Genomic DNA, 16699 nt, shown 5'->3' with positions numbered 1-16699 from the left:
ATATAACTTCCTTAATCAACTCCATTGACTTCCTCTTGACTCTAGAATAAAGTATACCCTGTATAGCTTTAAAAATTCTATGTTATCTCACTATTCACAAGGAACTCCATTTATTGCTTTAGCTTTATTGGACATTACTATCCCTCCTGTACTCTGCTGTCTAGACAAACTGACCTTTTTCTTGGGATGTATTCCCTCCTCAGAGAATCATTTTCTTCTTTCATGATCACAGCTCAAGTTAACATCTTCTTTTCTTGATCTTCCCAACTAAACTACTTTGTATTGGCTCTCCCTGCTAAACTAGCTTATAGGAACATACTTTGAATATATTTGTTTTTATTCACTTTTATTTATCCAGCATATGTTTAAATATACATGCATAAATATTGTTGTGGTTTCCTTCATTAGAATGCAAGCTTCTTGTGAATAGGGATTGCTTCCTCCTTTATATTTTTATTCCTAGCATCTAACACAGTACTTCGACATAAATGTTGACTGATTTATTAAAATTTGTCACTGGGTGAGGGGCATTCATTGCACCAGAAATCTTTCTGGATTTCTCTTGATATCTCAAAAATACAAAAGGAGTGTCCCATCTTCCTGCCTTCCATATATAACTAGTTCATCTTCCTTTCCTATCAGACATTTCCCAGTTCTTTGAAATTCCTCTTTGGTTATAAGTTGTAACAAACTCATATCTACTCATCATTATTCAGTGCCATCACTATGATATTTAATTTCACTTCTTCAGAGAATGTTGTATTTTGTGTATTTTATCATTCACTTCCTATCATTCCTTGGGAGCCCCTTCTTGCCTCTAAAGTTCTTTCCCCACCAAGCTATAGTGTTTTTTTCTCAGGTACTCCTGACTCCAGGGCCGGTGCTCTATCCACTGTACCACCTAGCTTCCCCCATACCTCTCTCTATTCCATTCTTTTTCTGCCATGTCCCCTTCTCCCTCTCCATTCCCTTTTCAGTTTCTATTTATATGTTTTCTCCCATTAGATCACAAGGTCCTCAAGGACTGGGGTTGAGTTTTTTGCTTGTATTTAAGACTTCATGAGGGCATCTAGTTGGCACAGTGGATAGAGTGCCAGCCCTGAAGTCAGAAAGATTCATCTTCTTATGTTCAGATTTGACCTTAGACATTTACTTGCTATGTTACTTTGAACAAGATATTTGCCCCAGTTTCCTCCTCTGTAAAAATGAGCTGGAAAAGGAAATGGTAAACCTCTCCAGTATCTTTGCCAAGGAAATCTGCCCCCCCCCCCGCAGTATAGGGTCAGGACGAGCTGGACACAGATGAAAAGAATGTACAACAACAAGAAATGTGCCAGTCAGTGTACTAAGTGATGGAGATATTTGTTGTTCAATCATTTCATCAGAATCATTAAAAGTAATTCAACATTTTAAAAAAATAGTCTAGACTGATCTTTTTTCCTTTTCCCAGCTTAATCATTTGTACTGACTATCCTACATAGATATCCTGATGGACAAGTTCAATAGAATGTTCATCTGAATGGATATCTGAGTTAAAGGCATTCTTTTTCCATTTAGTTTTTCTATGTCAATCCAAACTCTTGTGAGTAGCTACAGATCTCTTCTAGGAGACTCTGCAGTTTCCTGGTTCTAGATGCAGCCAGCACAATGTTATTTTTGATCAGGAGGAACTGGAGGACCCCAATATATAATAATATATTTTTATCCTGAACTCTTTTGACACTAGATCACCTCCATGACCATAGCAAATACCTATAGTGAAAATACATCTCACTGTTTTATGCATTATCAATGCATATGACTAGAAGATCCTCAAACAAGGTTATTGATGTTTAGATATCTTCCAAGGAATCCTGAATTATTTTAATATATAGATGGGAGATACCTTGCTGAAAAAGCACTTTTGAAGTAGAATTTACCTCTATTATGTCAAATACTTTTTTCATTTTCAACATATCATAGATATAGTGGAATCCTGAATTTTCTACATTTTAAGTAAATTATGAAATGTTAAGATCTTACCCATTCATTAATATCACCTGCAAAAGAATACTTCTATTGATTTTTGGACTAATGGGAAATTATAGCTATATAGTTTTGTTGTTGCCAAACTCAGAGTCTGGAAGGTGTGAGTTCAATTCCTACTTCACACACTTGTACCTTTTATAATACTAATTGAGTCATCATATCTTTCAGCCTCAGTTTCTCCAACGACAAAATGGGGATAATAATGGCACCTATTTCACAGGGTTGTGAGGATCAAATGTTATAACATGTAAAGCACTTTGTAAACATCAAAGCATTTTCTATATTCTATTATTTTTTTAAAAATGTCTGATATTTTCCCCACAACTTTTGTAGCATTTCCACTTTTAAGCACATTATGAACCTTCAGCATCCTTACAGTAATGTTTCCTCTAGCAGGCAAAATCTCTAGGTCTATTCTGTTGATCTAAACCTGATCTAATCTGACTGCATTTGTCTTAAATATCATTTCCATTTCCAATAGAAACACAATTTGAACTGTAGTATTAGAGTCCAAATACAGTGGCACCATTATTATTAAGAGGAAAACAATTGACTAATCACTTTTGTTTATATGTGATGATGATGTTGTTTATTCTTCATTTTCAAAGAAGATAATGACATCAGGAAGATGATGCCCTGAATTTGAGGGGAAGCTAATGTGCTAAATCACCAGCCTCACTTTCTCCTTCAGAGCCATCTTGGTCTAGTACCCAGATATTAATCAGGATGACTGAGATGACCTAGATATGAGGCAATCAGGGTAAGTAACTTGTCCAAGGTCACATAGATAATGTGCTCAATTTCTCAATGTCTGAGGCCGGATTTGAACTCCTGTCCTTCTGTCTCCAAGGCCAGTGATTTATCCACTGGGCCACCTAACTGCCCCTATGCATATATGTGCATATTATATTTATATTTCTATATTAATATACATATATTTATATGTGTATATGCTTATTCTTTTCAATTATATGTCAAAACAATTTTTAAAATTTGTTTTTTAAAGTTTTGAGTACAAATTCCAACCCCCTCCCTTTATTCCCTCCCTTGAGATGGTAAGCAGTCAGCTATGAGAGTAAAGATGTGAAATCATGCAAAACATTCCATTCTAGTCATTTTTAACAAGAATACTTGAATAAATAAAAAGAATAAAAGAAAGTGAAAAATAGCATGCTTCAATCTGTATTTATACAATATCAGTTCTTTCTCTAGAGGCAGATAATATACTTCATCAAAAATGCTTTGGGATTGTCTTAGATCATTGTATTACTGAGAATAGTTAATTTCTTCACAATTCTTCATCATACAAAATTAAAGTTCTCCTGGTTCACTTTACTCTACATCAGTTTATCTAAGTCTTTTCACATTTTTTGAAATCTATTTGCTCATTATTTCTCATAGCAAATAATATTCCATTATAATCATATGCCACAGTTTTTTTAACCACTCCCCCATTGATGGGCATCCCTTCATCTTTCAATTGTGCAAACAGGTCCTTTTCCTTTTTTTTTTTATTTCTTTGAGATATAGACCTAGCAGTGCTATTGCTGGATCAGAGGGCATGCACAGGTTGGTTGCTCATTGGACATAGTTCCAAATTGTTATCCAGAATGGTTGGATCAGTCCCCAACTTTACTAACAGTACATTAGTATCCATCCCAGTTTTCCCACATCCCTTCCAATTTCCATCATTTTTTTTGTAATATTGACCAATCTGATAAATGTGAGGTATACCTCAGAGTTTTATTTAATTGAATTTCTTTGATCAATAGCGATTTAGAATATTTTTACAGGACTTTAGATAACTTTGGAAACTGCCTGTTCATATCCTTTGATCATTTTTAAATTGAGATTTTTTTTAGTTTTTTTTTTTTTGCAAGGCAAACGGGGTTAAGTGGCTTGCCCAAGGCCACACAGCTAGGTAATTATTAAGTGTCTGAGACCAGATTTGAACCCAGGTACTCCTGACTCCAAGGCTGGTGCTTTATCCACTATGCCACCTGGCTGCCCCCTAAATTGAGATTTGACTTGCATTATTATTTATTTAACATTTTGTAATGCTCTCTTTCTTTGATCCTAATTCATCTCATATCCATAGATATGATAGATAAACAATTCCATGCTCTCCTAATTTTCTTAAGAAATTCTCTTTAAAATCATGTATCTTATTCTGACTTTATTTTGATAAATTGTATGAAATATTGATTTATACTAGTTTCTGTCATACTGTTTTTCAGTTTACCAGCAGTTTCTGGCAAATAGTGAGCTTTTGTTTAAAAAAACCTGCATCTTTAGTTTTACCATATATTGGATTTACTACAATATAATTTGTAGTTAATCTATTCCACTGATCCATCACTCTATTTCTTAGCCAGTATAAATTAATATTTACTGCTTTATAATATAGTTTGAGATCTGTCATGGCTAGACTGCCTTCATATTATTTTCTTGATATTGATTCTCTTGATATCTTTGATCTTTTGTTCTTCCAGATGAATTTTGTTATTTTTTTCCAGCTTGATAATTTCATTGGTATGGCACTGAATAAACAAATTGATTTAGGTAGACTTGCCATTTTACTATATTGACTTGATCTATCCACGAGCAATTAATATTTTCCAGTTGTTTAGATCTGGTTTTATTGTGTGAAAAGTATTTTGCAGCTGTGTTCATATAGTTCCTGACTTTATCTTGGCAGACTCCCAAGTATTTTATATTGTCTACAATTATTTTTTTTAGGTTTTTGCAAGGCAAACGGGGTTAAGTGGCTTGCCCAAGGCCACACAGCTAGGTCATTATTAAGTGTCTGAGACCAGATTTGAACCCAGGTACTCCTGACTCCAGGGCTGGTACTTTATCCACTACAACACCTTAGCTGCCCCTACAGTTATTTTAAATGGAGCTTCTCTTTCTATTTCTTGCTACTGGATTTTGTTGGTAATACAAAGAAATGCTAATGATTTGTGTGGGTTTATTTTCTAATCTGCAACTTTGCTAAAGTTGGTAATAATTTCAAATAATTTTTTGTTGATTCTCTAGAATTCTCCAAGTATGACATCATATCATCTAGAAAGAGTATGCACATCTTTAATGAATTTTTTTATGTTGTTCTCCTTTCTTCCATCTTCATTCCCAAATGGTCATAAGGTGACTTTGTTTAGTTAGGTCTTTTGCCAAGCTTTCTTTAAACTACTTTTTGTATTATGCTTCTTTTTTCTGCTTTATAAGATGATAATGCTCATAATATATCATTCTTCCTTATAAAATTTTACAACAAATTTATATTATAAATCAGTGTTACCACTAGCCACCATTTCTCTGTTTTTGACAAGTCAGGTATCTGCTGACTAAAGTAAAATGCTAGATCATTTTGGTCTTCTTGTTCTGTTAATTGATTTATATTTGCTGTACTTCTGTCTAAAAATAACATAATGGATGTTGATCTCATTCCTATTGTCCATTTCCCTTTTCCTTAAAAATTGCTTCTGTTAATAGTTCAGAATTAAATTACTTAAATTATATATCTTTTCCTCTTTGTTATTTTCTCTTTTAGCTTCTTACTACTTTTGATCTTTTTTTTTTTGAGAGATCAGTGACCTAGCTATGCATGGATTGCTTCAGCGGTGATTTTCATATCAAGATCATCTTTTTTAAGTTTGTAATCAATTTCATTTTTAAAAATAGTATTTGGTTTTTCATATGTCCATTGCTCTTGAGAATTCAACGTTTTCCTCTTAGCCTGTCTCTCATAGACTGTGCTCCTCTAGGGCACAACTCTTTTCCCTCCTTGGTTCAAATATTCTGATAGTCTCAGATTGATTACAGAACTGAGAAGTGAATGCTTGTCCCTCCAAACTACAATTTCCAAGATGCCAGTCAGTTCTCAGACCCCTATTGTTTAATTCTTAACATGTTATATGACTGGATTGAGGAGGAAAGTTTCTTTTTTAACAGTGCATAATGCTCTTATAAAAGCTGAATGTCTGAAATGAACGTTGAGTCTCAGAGCTTGGCTTACATAAATCACTAAGTTATTGACACCTCTGGGGTACATTATGGGGACTAGAATGTAATGATTAGAATGGAAGTAGTAGTAGGCAAAGTTTAAACACAAGTTTTCTGAGGAGTCACCCATCACCTTTTTTCCCTTTTCCACATTTTTTTTGGCAAGGCAAGGGGTTAAGTGACTTAGGTGATTATTAGGGGTCTGAGGCTGGATAAGAACTCAGTCCTCCTGATTCCTGGACCAGTACTCTATCACTGCACCACCTAGCTGCTCCACCTTTTTTCCATTTTCCTGGCAAGCAGAACAGCTGGCTTGGTTGGTTCATCTTCTCCCCTCTGCATTGGAGGCTCATTGAATGTAGAATAGGTTATGATTATTATTATTCCTTTTCCATTCTTTTTTCCCTCCTAAGATGACTGTGTGAGTTGTAATTTCAGGAGCAAAGGATCATGCGATCATAGGTTTAGAGCTAGAAAATATATTGGGGTCATCTAGTTCAACCAACTCATTGCATAGGCGAGAAGGCAGAGGTCCAAAATGGTTAAGTGACTTATCCAGGGTCACACAGATAGTAAATGCCAGAACCAAGATTTGAACACAGTTAACTCCAAATCTGATGTCATTTCCATTATGTGATACTTGCCTTCCTCTCTGAATCATCAGTTAACTGTTGAATCAACTAATAAATAATTCTGATGAATTTATACATTTATATAGAGCTATCAATTTCTCTCATAATCCAAACTCTTGAAAATATTCAATAAATTTCTCTTTTTCAAGGAAAAACATCTGTTTATATAGTGGTATTTAGTATGCCAAATGACCAATTGCTAGAAAAATTCCTGAGATAAAAAAATATTAGGTCTCAACAAAGATTCAAAAAGATGTTGCAATCTCCTTGACACATCCTTGTGGAAGAATGTGGGAAGTGTTTTCTCAAAGTCATAGCTCATAACTGTGGAAAGGAATAAAATAGAGGAAAAGGCTATAAAATAGGTAGGGGACCAGAGCATGAAAGACTTTAAATATTGAGCTGAGGGACTGAAACTTTGTTTGAGAAGTAATAGTTGTCACAAAGGCTACATTTATTAATTTTATGTCAAGCACTGTGCTAGATGGTCAAGATACAAATGTTAAAAATAAAGCAATCTCTTCTATCGAGCTAACCTTCTTATGTGTCTAGAGTGTGCAAGGAAGTTTTCTAGACATTGAGTGAGCTATAAAGTTCAGGTAAGTCATGGTCTTCATAAATGGATTGGATATGATATACATACTTCATTATAACTTAAAATAATGCATAAGTTCATGAGACATCATGGGTGACATATGAATCAAATAGTTAAAGCTGAAAAGGGATCTTAGAAGTCATCTAGTCCAATCTCTTCATTTTACAAATGCGGAAACTAAGACATAAAAAGTCACAATTAATATAAATATTCTCTTTGTCTTTTTCAAACTGTCTTCCTCTCTATTAAATATAAACACCCTGAGCAATAAAGGAAATATTAACCAATGGTCAACCTACCCTTTTAAAACAAGAAGGATGACAATAAATTTTCTACTTGGGCTAGTGGAGAAATTACTGGACTAGTAATCAGAAGAACTGGTTTGAATCCTGACATTTTAAGTGCCTTCTATGTGACCACATCCCAAAATAAAAGAAAGGCAATACCAAAAATTGCTCTAATGGTTGAACAGTTGTACTTATTTCACATCCCAGCAATGTTATGTTTAAAATTCTGCAAGGTAGACCAGCAATATGTGAACCAAGAATTATCAGAAGAGTAGGCTGGTTTTCAGAGACAGCAAAATTAGAAACTTAATTTCCAGTTCCATAAAAACATTTATTTCTGTTTCACTTACCTAATGCCTTTGATTTTGTGGATCATTACAAAATGTTATTAAGTCCTCAGAGAGATGGGAGCACCAATTCATCTTCCTTGTTTTCTGAGGAACCTGCACCTGGGTCAAGAAGCAAGTTAGACCCCAAAATGGAACAACTGATTGGTCTAGGATTGGAAAAGGAATACAACAAGGCAGTATATTGTCAACTTATTTAATTTATATGTAGAATACATCATGGGAAATGCCAGGCTAGATAAATAAAGAAGCCATGAATTAAGGTTGCTAGGAGAAATATCAATAATCTCAGATATGCAGACAATACCACCCCAATGGCAGGAAGTGAAGAAAAATTAAGAAGTCTCTTGACCAATTGGTCATGGATTGACTAAGACAAAATAATAATGATGACAATTCTACCTAAATTAGTTTACTTATTTAGTGCCATACCAATCAAACTACCAACAACATAATTTACAGAACTAGAGATAATAATAACAAAATTAATCTGGAAAAACAAAAGGTCAAGAATAGCAAGGGAATTCATGAAAAAGATGCAAAAATTGGTCTAGTTGTACAGATCTAAAACTATATTATAAAGCAGCAATAATCAGAACTCATTGGTATTGGCTAAGAAATAGAGTGGTGGATCAGTGGAATAGATTAGGTACAAGGATAGTAGTTAATGACTATAGTAATCTACTGCTTGATAAACTCAACGATTCCAGCTTCTGGGATAAGAATTCACTTTCTGAAAAAAAATGTCTGGGAAAACTGGAAGATAGCAGGGCAGAAACTAGGAATACAGCATTATCTCATACCATATACTAAATTTAAGGTCAAAGTGAGCATATGGTTAAGAAATAAGGGATGTTAGCATAAATGAATTAGGAGATCAAGAAATAGTTCACCTGTCACATCTATGGAAAAGGGAAGAATTTCTGTCCAAACAAGAAATAGAGAATATTATGAAATGCAAAATGGATAATTTTTATTACATGAAATTAAATCAAATCAATCAAAACTAATTCAACCAAGATTAGATGGAAAGCAGAAAGATGGGAAACAATTTTTAAAGCAAGTTCTTATGATAAAGCATTCAGTTCCTCAAATATACAGAGAAATGAGTCAAAATTATAAAACTACAAGTCAGCCCCCAATTGACAAATGGGCAAAGGCTATAAACAGGTAGTTTTCAGACAAAGAAATCAAAGCTATCTATAATCATATGAAAAAAATGCTCTAAATCACTATTGATCAGAGAAATACAAATTAAAACAACTCCCATCTTACACCTATCAGATTGGCTAATATGACAAAAAAGGAAATAAATGTTGAAGAAGATGTGGGAAAATTAGGACATTAAATGCTTTGTTAATGGAGCTGTGAACTGATTCAACCATTCTGAAGAGCAATTTGGAACTAGGTCCAGAGATCAGTCAAACATATCCTTTGATCCAGCAATATCACTATTAGATCTGTATTCCAAAGAGATCATAAAATGAATTAAAAGATAGTTGCTCCTTGTAAGGAAAACTATGACATATTTGGACAGTATACTTAAAACAAAGACATCATCTTGTCTATATAGGTTCATAAAGTCAAAGTTATGGCTTTTCCAGTAGAATGTATGACTTTGAGACAGTAGGGAAAGCTGAGCACTGCAGAATCAACATTTTTCAATTATAATTCTAGAGAAGGCTTTTGAGAGGCCCTTGGGCAAAAAGGAGGTCGATACAAAATTAAATTCAGACTATTCATTGGAAGATCAAATTCCAGTTGAAGTTAGAATACTTGAACACATAATGAGAAGACAGGAATCATTGGAGAAAAGGACCATGATATTGGGAAAGATCGAGGGCAAAAGTAAAAAAGGGATGACAGAGAATGAGATAGTGATATAGAGTCATGGAAGCAATAAAGATGAACTTGTACAGATTGTGAGAGATAGTGGAGGACAGAGAAGTTTAGTTGCTATGGTTCATTGGAACATGAAGAGTCACTAAACAACAAAAATGTGGCAGGCACTGTTAAGCACTGAGGATACAAAAAGGGGTAAAAGACGTTCTACATTCAAGGAGTTTACCATCTAATGGGAGCTTACTATGTAGTTTAAAATTAACTTACAAAATAAAAAAGTAAAATTAACTTAATCTTCTGACTCCTCATTTATAAAATGCAGATAAGAATATTTACACATTGTTATTGTGAGGAAAGAATTTTGTTCATGATGAAGTACCATATAAATACAAGGTTTTTTTATTTTTATTTCCCCCATACACTCTAACTCTGAGGTCTCATCCTGTTGTGGAAGTGATCCTGTGTTATTTAACAGAAGAGCTCAAGCTACACATCCTACTAATCTGAAAAGTCTTCAGATAGAAATATGGTATTCAACAAGTATGGTTGTTGTATACAGACCAACTTAGATAAAGTCAGAGACTTAGTATGGCATAGTGGAAAGAACCTGGAATTTGAAATCAACCAGTCAATTTATCTATAATATTTATTATATGCAAAATGAATAAAGGGAGGATGAGGTAGAAGGAAGGGAATCAGTAAAGGAAGGAGGTAATCATGGGAGAAATTAGGGATCCCAAAATGTAAAATTAAGGAGGAAGGGCATTCTGGACATGAGAGACAGTCAATACAAAGGCAGAAATAAGAAATGGAGTATTGGCTGCGTTGGACAAGCATTATGACTGGATCACAGTGTGTGAAGAGGAGAGCAATTGTGTGAGAAGAGTAGAAGGGTATAAGGGAGGCAGATGGTAAAGAGCTTTAAATACCAAATTTAAAAAATTACATTTGATCCTAGAAGCAATAGGAATCTCACCTTTGACACTAATTGTGTAAACATGCCCTAATTATTTAGTCCTTTTGTGTCTTAACTTTCCCATCTGTAAAATGGGAAAATACTTGTCCCTATTTCACAGGAATCTTTGAAGGACCAAAGCAATGTAAGAAGACTTAGAATACTTTAAAGAACAAGATAAACATGTTATTATTAGAGAATTTCATCACTGGTTGACTTGAGGATGGTGAATTTTTAATCATAGCAACTCTAAACATAAACTTTAAAATTCCAAAGTCTCTATGATTTTTTCAGATAGAATATATAAAAGTTTTCTTACATAGGTTTGTAGATGATAAATTCTAGAATCATGGAGCTAGAATGGAAAGGCACCTTAGCAATCTCTTAGTCCAATCTCTTAGATGAGGAAACTGAGGGTAAGAGTAAAATGACTTGCCCAAGGTCACACAAAGTAGATCAGTATCAGAAGAGAGATTTGAACCCAAGTCCTGACTCCAGAGTCATCAATCTCTCCAGTGTACCACACCATCATCTTACTCAATAAAACAGAATGACTCAGGAAATCTTAGCGCAGTTTTAAGTTCTAAAAGCTTAGACTTTTGGAATGCACTGTACCTTTTAGGGTTTCCAAAGATCCAATATTATATAGACATGGGCACATCTTCAGCATCATAATTCTCCCATGATTTGGGATGTGTCTGTGAAATGCTAACCCCATTCTCCACTCAACCAAATTTCATTATCAACTCACTGGTTATGAAGGTCTCTGGATTTAGCTGAGTTGGTCCTCAACACACTTATGCTCATTATGTTTCTAGTTTGCAGAACACATTAGGACTTGTGCAGCATGGACCAAGCTTTTAAGAACCTAAGTTCACCTCTATGTCACAATGGAGGAATAATAATAATAATAATAATAATAATAATAATAATAATAATATCTAGCATTTATATAGTGTTTATCTTAAAGCAAGGTGCTTTACAAATCTCTCTTTTTTGCCTCACAGCCATGATGGTATCATGGTATCATTATCCTCATTTCACTGATGAGGAAACTTAAGCAGACAGATAGCAAGTGACTTGTCCAGGTCATATAGCAAGAAAGTATCTTAGGCTAGATTTGAACTCAGGTCTTTCTGACTCCAGGTCTGGCTCTCTGTGCATTATGGTAGACAATTTTCTTAGAGCAGAGAAATAATGCATTCCCAGGCTGTAAGACCTAGGCTATGAAGTTCTTTATCATATCTGAGATAAGCATTGTTCTCTCATTTATCCCTTTGTTCTGATTTTCTCAGTCTCAGGATAGGGCAGGAGAATGAATACTGGATTGGTAGTCAAAGGATCTCAGAATCCCTACCTGTGTAACATGAGCAAATTATCGATTTCTCTGGGCCTCAGTTGCTTTATCTCTGAAATGAAGGGCATGCTTTATGATCTCTTAGATACCATACAGAACTACTCACTTTTGGCCCCAGTTTTGCACAGAGAAGAAGGCCTATTTAAAGGAATATGGAAAGAGCATCACATTTGGAGTCTAACAACCAAAACTCAAGGACCAGTTCTGCCATTTACAATCTATGAAATATCAAACAAGTCACTTGCAAACCTCTTTGAACCTCAGTTTCTTTATCTGTAAATGAGGAGGTTAGACTTGATGTCTTCTGGTTCTGAATCCTATGATATTGTAGTGCGTACAGGAGGTTGGAAAATAGACCATGGACCTTACTCAAGCATGCTACCTATTTCCCCTGCTCTCTCCATTTAAAATCTTCTAAGTGTAATGATCTAATTTCCCAACTTCTGGCTAGGACTTGTTCATGTTAAGTCACCTTCTATATCAGCTATACCAATCAAGTGGTTGTACATAAGGAATAGTGTGAAGGAAATCAGGCTAGACTCTAGGAATTTCAAACCCTCCACCAATTTTTAGATGATGTATATGGGGAACATTGAGAATGAGGGAGAAAGTTGAACATTAGCTCCCAGGTGAGAAAGAACTCTCTCAGTGGGAGTTGTTAATCCTATAAAGTTTTCACTTAACTAGTTACCCATCATAACATTTCTATTTTGAAGACCTAGCTCATGCCATGTGGTCTACTAATGATGCTCCCAATTGGCTTGTTGCTTTCTTTTCTGGTTTTTAATAAGTGACATGTAACCTGCAGTGCCTGTGCAAGCTCCCATTAATATTTATGCATCCCAGGGTGAATAGGTGTCCGAGTGATTTGTGTGTCTGGGATGACATTCCTAATGAGAGACTAAATAGGAAATGCCTCTAAGGGAAGAACTTAGGGAGCAGTTCTCACTCCAGTAAAAATAGCTTTGAGTTTCTATGCCATAGAAAAGATGCTAAGAGGAATTTGTGCCTGTGGGCAGAACTCACAGAATTTGAGAATTGGAAAAGATCTCAATGACATATGTGAAAATAATACCTACTTGGATACTACACCAAGGATGGGGAACTCATTATCTATCAAAGTAGTCCATGCCATTTTTGGACAGTTCTCTGGCAACAAGCTCTTTGCACCTATTTGTTTCTTTGGTACTCATTGCTTTTGATTCTGTCTTTTGGAACCAAACAAAACAAATAAAACCTCTCTTTCCTATGATAACCCCTCAAATACTTGAAGATAACTATGAGGGTCCCCCCCTGAATCTTCTTATTTCCAAGTTAAATATGCCTGGTTTCTTCAATTGAAGGTAGTCAATTAATTGCTCTGTGCCTCAGTTTCCTCATGTGTAAAATGAGGTTAATGATAGCACCTACCTCACAGAGCTGTTTGGCTGGCAAATGAGATAAAATGTGCAAAGCACTTTGCAAACCTTAATGTACCATGTGAAAGCTACCTGTTGTTGGTAGATGGCATAGGGGATAGAGTTAGGAAGATGAGTTCAAATCCAATCTCATGTGCTTACTAGCCATGCTACCCTTAACAAGTCACTTAAACTTTGTCTGCTTCAGCATCTTCATCTTAAAATGAGGATACTAATGGTTGTTATGAAAATGAACAAACTAATGTTTGTAAAGACTCTGCAAGCCTTAAAACACTACATAAATGCTGGCTATTATTACACTATAACGTGGTTTTGAGGTCCTTCAGTATCCTGGTTGCCCCTCTCTGGATGTTTTCCAGCTTATCAATGTCCTTAAACTGAGGCACCCCAAACTGAAACAATACTGCAGATGAAGTCTGATGAGGTTCTGTCCAATGGAGCTATCATCTTTTCATTCCCTTGTTAGAATAGTCCACTATTAAATTAGTTTTTTTTGGTTGAGACATTGCACAGTTGACTTTTAGTTTGCAGTCCACTAAGACTCTCAGATCTTTTCCTAAACAATTGTGTTCTAACCATGCCTCTCCCCTATTTTGCTAGCAAAGTTGATTTTTTATACCTAAGTGCAAGGCCTTTTATTTATTCTAATAAATTTGATTCTGCTAGATTCCATATTAAATATCTGTAGCAGCAATAAAGCAGCCCATGTCTTTATATGGCATATGTGGTGCTAGACTTTGAATCATAAAGACCTGGGTTCAAATTTGCTTTTGGTACCTAGCTAGGTGACTGTATAAGCAAATCACTTAACCTCTTTGACCTCTGTCATTTAAAAATATCATTTTCCAGTCAAATCCAACTCTTTGTGACCCCATGTAGAATTTTCTTGGCAAATTCCCTGAACAGTTTGCCATTTCCTTCTTCAGCTTATTTGACAGATAAGGAAACTGAGGCTAGCAGGATTAAGTAACTGGTTTGGGGTCACACTGCTATTGAGTGTTAGATTTGAATTTAGGAAGATGAATCTCCTGATTCTAAGCCCAGCAGCTAATGGTAATTACTGTACATATAGTGTTTGGGATGGTATGACTTTCCCATAAGTAGCCCATAATTATTACAAGATTCAAAGCACTTTTAAAATATATACATCTTCAAAGATTGTCAGCTATGACTATAACTCATTAATATGGATGACTGTTCTCTGGGCAACTGTCACAAACTGGTTGCCTGAGTCAATTAATCAGTCAATAAACATTTATTAAGTGCCAACTATTTTCCTGCTATTGTGCAAAATGCTGAGGATACAAAGAAAGGCAAACAAAACAAAATTATATTGAGTTCAACTCAATATTACCTCTTGTGATAACATGAAAAGCCTCAGATAGACATTTTGTAGTTCATGCTTATGGTCTGAAAAACCCAGGGCATCCCAGATGGCTACAAGTGAAAAGAGGAGCTGTCTTCATAGCCAGTGTTCATGATCCTGCCAACCCCAATACAAAATATAAACTCATTGGGTTCTGAACTTTATGGAATAAAATCACAGGGTTTTAGGGTAAATTTCAAGGATAGTGGATGATGGAGCCACACAGCCCCTGGAAGCTTAGGAGTGCTTCTTAACTTTCAACCAGTCACTTTCCATTGTCCCAACTACCATTTTACCAAAGGTCTGGGCCAGCCTGGCTTACTTTACTCTTGACCCAACTCATTCTTTCATCTCCTCAACAACTTCCAGGCACTACTCTCCCCACTACCTCTAAAGCTTTCCTTTATGAATTCTCTTCCTTCATCAGATTATAAACTCTGGAAGGGTAATGGTTGTCTTGTTTGTCTGTGTTTAGCATGGCAATTAATATATCATCTTTCCAATATGCCTTCCTTTCTAAATCTCTCTGTGTCTATTATGTAGCTATCTTTATAACTTTCTATTTTTTCTTTCTATACATCAATCTATTATGTATCTATTATATCTATCCTTTATGTCTTTCTGTTTATATGTCTTTCTATCTCTTATCTATCTTTGTGGGTCTATTTATTTAGCTGTATGTTTTTCTATATATATTCTTCTTTCTGTGAATATGTCAATCTATTATATATCTATCTATCATCTATCTACCTATACTGGAACTAAGCTAGTCTCTTAAGTCCCAATCTATTACTGCAAAGAGGTTTACCAAGGTACAAAGATGAACAGATGAATGGAGGTAGGAGAGTTATAGTTCATCTTTGTTTTTGTTGTTCTTGTTTTTGAGTCACTTTGGTTATGTCCTCATGATCTCATTTGGGGTTTTCCTTAGAAGATACTGGAGTGGTTTGTGGTTTCCATCTCCAGCCATTTTACAGATGAGGAAACCAAGGGGAAAAGGGTTAAGTGACTTGCCCAAGATCACACAAATTTGAACTCAAGGAGCTAATTCTTTCTGACTCTAGACTTGTCACTCTATCCACTGTGCTGCCTAGTTTTCCTATAGAGCTTGTGTTTGCAGGTTAAGAATTAGAATCCTATTATCTCAATTTCCAGTTTACTATATTTTAATTTGACCTGTTCAAATTCCTATGATGGTAGAAAAGAACCATAATAATAGAATGCAAACCACTGACTAAGGATCTGGGAGAGAATTATAGGGAGAAAATTCACTCCATTGCTTCAATCTTACTTATCTTGGGAATCTAGGTAGCATAGCCACAATATTATTAAAATTAAATAGAAATGGATCCCAGCAGGTCACATATTGACTTAGAAACTCACAAGTTAACATTAATGATACTATATTGTATTTTTATTTGTTTTGCTAAACAATTATATTTTAATCTAATTTTTGAACCTAGGAGTTTCACCTGCTTTGAGTTTAATATCTATGGACAATCCATCTGGATAAGTTCATCACTGGACTTAATATCAGGAAGCCCTATGTTTATGTTCCCACCCAGAAATCTACCAGTTATATGACTTGAACAAGACACTTGATTTCTCCTGGTCTCAGTTTCTTCATCTATAAAAAGAAGATTACAGTAGCATCCACCAAAGAAGGCTGTTGTAAAGATCAAATAAAATGCTACGTGTAAAGAATTTTGTAGAACTTAAAATGATGTATAAATGCCAACTATTACATTCAGGATGGGAGATGGATGGGAGAAGGACCATTGAATCTTAAAGGTTCCAACAATCATTTTGATCTGAACATATCCTTTGACCCTAGTAATACAACTACTAGGTTTCCAATCCAAAGAGG

This window comes from Macrotis lagotis, chromosome 1, assembly GCF_037893015.1.
Source record: "Macrotis lagotis isolate mMagLag1 chromosome 1, bilby.v1.9.chrom.fasta, whole genome shotgun sequence".
NCBI lineage: Eukaryota > Metazoa > Chordata > Mammalia > Peramelemorphia > Peramelidae > Macrotis > Macrotis lagotis.
The sequence above is the reverse complement of the archived record's forward strand: the minus strand, read 5'-3'. Positions refer to the sequence as shown.